We start from the raw sequence: 4,589 nt of genomic DNA, 5'->3' as shown, positions 1-4,589 counted from the left end.
AACTAGAAGATTTTCTAACTGTCAAGCTCTGGGGAATTTAATGTCAAGGTGGAAATAAAAAGGCACAGGGTTTTGTTGTCTTGTTATTTCATTCATGCACAATATCAATAGCATCTTTTCTAAAGAAAGCAATCAATAATTTGGAATGCCTGTGTGGTAACATCTCAGGTGACCACATCACTCAGTCTTTTCATACTTCTCATGTTTTAGCGTAACTCACTTCTATTATAGATCAATTTGGCAGTACATCCCCCCCACACACACACAAAAGAAAACACTAATTAATCATTATATTATAGCTCCAAAATTGATACTCAAAGATGTATTGACAGTTCAAGTGTTCAGGCATACTTATGTTGGTTGGCTTATAATGATTAAAACAATGTTAATAAATGTCTAAAAAGTAATAATTTTGTAATAAGGTAAATGTTAATCATGTTCAGATCTTTAAGAAAACATTTACTAGAATCCAAGTATTTTAACAGGAACTCTCTGCTTTATACCTACCCAAATTATTTTCCTTAATAATCAATAAGGAATTCTAAATGCAGGCATATATGTATATTCCAACTGCATATGCCTTAAGAAAATTACATACTCAAATGTATGGCAAAGCTAATAAAGCTAATAGAATCACAGTACAATTATTATAATGCCCCGTGTTCTTAGACAGAAGTCTTACTCACTGAAAGAATCTATCTCAGGGCATCTTTCAGACTGTTGATTATCCAGTTAACATAAGCAGCAGGAATAGGGCTACTGAGAGCTATATTACCATGGTTATCAGTACTTGTTTTCTACCAATCATTCTAAATGTTTGACTGCATAATATTATTTAATTATAATCAAGAACTTGAAATCATTCCTGCTTGTGTTAAGTACAAAAGCTTGATTTGTATTTTTAATTTAAAATATATAAAACTTACTCACTTTACATCCCGACCATAGTCCCCTCCCTTATCTCCTCCCGACCCCACCCTCCCTTTTCCTTCCCCCCTTAGTCGTCAGAGATAGGGAGCTCTTCTCCCCTGCCAGCTGACCCCAGCCTATCAAGGCTCATCAGGACTGCCTGCATCCTCTTCCTCTATTGCCTGGTAAGGCACTCCATCCCGGGGAAATGATCAAAGAACAGGCAACAGAGTTCACGGCAGAGCTAGCCCCTGCTCCCCTTACTAGAGGGCCCACATGAATACTGAGCTGCCTACTGGCTAAATCTGAGCAAGGGGCTTGGGTCCTCTCTATGCACGGTCCTTTTTGGTGCCTCAGCCTCCTCTGGCCCCCTGGACCCAGAATTGTTGGCTATGTTGGTCTTCTTGTGGAGCTCCTGTCCCCTCACTGTCCTTCTTGGCTGTGAGACTCGGCTTCTGCTTCGATCCCCTGCTGGGTGGAGTCTTTCAGAGGACTTCTACGGTAGGCTCCCACCCTGTTCCTTCTCTTCAACAGCTTCCAGTGTCTATTCTACTTGCCCTTCTGAATGAGAATTGAGCATCTTCTCAAGGGTCCTCCTTGTTGCTTGGCTTCTTTAGGTCTGTGGGTTGTAGTACGGGTATCCTAGAGAGCTCACATCTTCTTTTCTCAGCTCCACCCCATCACGAGGTAGGACACATTCAACCATCTGCTTGGTTGCAGAATCTCAGGCTTGCTGACTTGGGACATCTGTGCGTATGCCAATGTTTCATTTCCAGGTAGTTATATTTTTGGCCTTGAAATGAGAGTTTAGCCATTAGGCTCCCTGAATTTGAGCATATGAACGGAAACAGAGCCACAAAGACTCCAGGCAATGAGCAAACTCTTGCGGAGCTTCTCATCGGCCATACTTCAAGACCCCTGCCAAAACACCTGCACACTCATCCTGTTGCTTCTTTCTCTGCGTCTCTGCAGAAATCAGGCCAGTGCGTGGACCACAGGGTCATTTTATAATGTAACTTTTTTGAAAAATCCTCCAAATTGTCTTCTAAGAAACACTTAGAATTATTTTCTGTTAGCATCTTTTTTGTTCATTCTAAGTTCCTCGTTGGAGAAAACCACAGGGACCTGTTTGTTTTTCTCAAGAGGGTCTGTCCATTATTGTATAGCCTGGGTAGCGAGACCTTTTTCCCAGGAAAATGCTTTCTTTCCCTACTGGGAAAATGCTACTCATTTGCAATAAAGTTTTCCTCTTGTTGAGTCCCATTCATTTTTTTTGGGTTATTCATCAATTAAAAATCCATCCTGGTGTGACAAGAATAAATTATTTCAGGTGATCAGATTTCTAAAATCTCAAAACTATTCTACTTTGAGTACAATAAAATGTACTTTTTTATATCGACTGCAAGGCTGTTTTATATGTGTTTATATGTGTTTTGTATAACTTGACAGATACTAATTACCATCCACACATCTCACACTCTGACCTTAGAAGACCTTTTAACCACACTAAGCACCAATTTTATTTTATTTTATTTAGAAAGAAATTACCCTTTGGAATTTTGTATTATTGTTCTGAGCAAGAAATATCATCACTATTTTAAACAGAAAATTATTTTGGGACGGATGTTGAGAAGTTTGGAGAATTGCAGAAAAGGTTAGTGATAAAGAGGTGTATGAACCAGCTTTTTAGGCCATTTGTCTAGTGTGATTTTAAGTTTTTATGGTTGGGGCCAGAATGCCTGACAGGACATTTTAATTCAGGAAAAGACTTACAGAGACTCATGGTTTCAGAGCATCAGCCTGTCTTGGTGGGAACTGTGTGGCAGAGCAAACAATGATATGAACCTCACATTACACTACAGAAGCTACAAAGCAGATGAAAGATATATGAGAAATGGCCACAGCAAAAGATGAACATGATCCCAATTGAACACCAATAGATGAAAGGAAAAACAAGAAACGATATATACATACATGAGAACATTACACTTGCATAAAAAAATGAAATATGGACACATGTCACGATGTAGATAAACTTGAGTTACAAAGGGAGAACATCCAAGCATGAAAGACCTAATATTGATTGGTTATATTTTTATAGTTTTCTAGTTTTATTCCTGTGCTAAGATACCTTGAAAAAAAAAGCGAGCTAGGTAAGAGGGGGTTTATTTTGGCTCTCTATTCCAGGTGCACGACAGCAAAGACGTCAAGGCAACTGGAACAGCTGACCACACCACATCCACAGCCGAGGACAGAAAAGCCAGGGGCAAACCTGATATGCTCAGCTCTTTCTCTACTCTTGCTCAATCCAGACCCTGAACCCAGAGAATGCTGCTGCCTATTTTAGGCTGGAGTTTCTCAATTAACTAATACAAACGAGACCTGCCAATGGGAGAATACGTCATTCTGTCTCTCTTCCCAGGTGATTCCAGTTTGTGGTAAATTGGCAACTAAAGCTAACCATCAAATATAGGAAATGTCCAGCATTAGCAAATCTGTGGTAATAGCTTGGGGAATAAGAGAATTAAGGAGTGACCATCCAATAGATCTGGTGTTTTAATCTGGGGAGATGCAAGTGTTTTAGAATGAAACAGAGATGGATGCACAGCAAGGTGAGTGCAATAATGAATTATACACTTAAAATGGTTGAATTTGTGTAATTTTTTCTTCAATTTTAATAACAAGGGCTTACTGTGTGCTAAATATAGGTCTAAGCACTTTATGTATAATAATCATCTAATTCCCCAAACTACCTTATTAAGAAGTTAATATTTATTATTATTATTATTATTATTATCATCATCATCATCATCATCATCATCATCATCATCCTTACCATACAGATGAAGATATTTACAAAGAAAAGTACACATTTTCCTTATGTCATTCACCTGGTAAAGTAGTGGAACTTGAAATTCGAACTCTGGTTATACATTTTTCAGCATTCCAGTTTTAGACTAATCAAATATTTAAAGTATTATGTTTATAGTTTAGGTAAACATTGGCCAGTGAAACTTACTATACTAAACGAAAACACTATTGCTTATATAAGTATTCCACAGCTACACTGCAAGACAATCCTTACTCAGCTGCTAAGCAGTTGAAATGTGCATAGGAGTAATGAGTAAGTCAATTTTTAATTGTGCATAGTTTAAAACTGTTTAAGCAGGTAGTCTTGTGAGCTCCCACCACGAGCTGTCCAAGTCCAGGTTCTGTTCATGTCTTTAAGCTGTTTTCTAAGAGTTTAAAAAGAAGCGTGCTTTTCTTTTTGTGAAATGTGGAAGGGAAAGAGAAACATTGGAGAAGTGGAACCTGAGTTGACTGTATTTGTTCTGAGAACTTATCAGGTATGAGACATGGATGACAGGTGCCAAGGACTTTCAGGTAACATGGGCTTCTCAGGTCTCCAGTATCAGCATTCCAGTCAAGCCAGGAAGATCCTGACACTCACAGCAGGAGCTCAAGGCATAATGTATAATAAAGAAAGTCAGTGAGGGGAATACACAATACCATCCTGTCATTAACGTGCTGAGAAGCAATGCTGGAAAAACTCTAGGTACACTAGACAGTGGGCACAAAAAGTTGACATAAACATAGTCACAGGCCATCTTCTATATTTCTTCACACAAATACAACTTAAAGGTTTCCTTTGGTTATAGTTTCTTCACTAAATTTAATTT

This window comes from Acomys minous, assembly GCF_964271855.1.
Source record: "Acomys minous genome assembly, chromosome: 4".
Lineage (NCBI taxonomy): Eukaryota > Metazoa > Chordata > Mammalia > Rodentia > Muridae > Acomys > Acomys minous.
Note: the sequence above shows the minus strand (reverse complement) of the source record.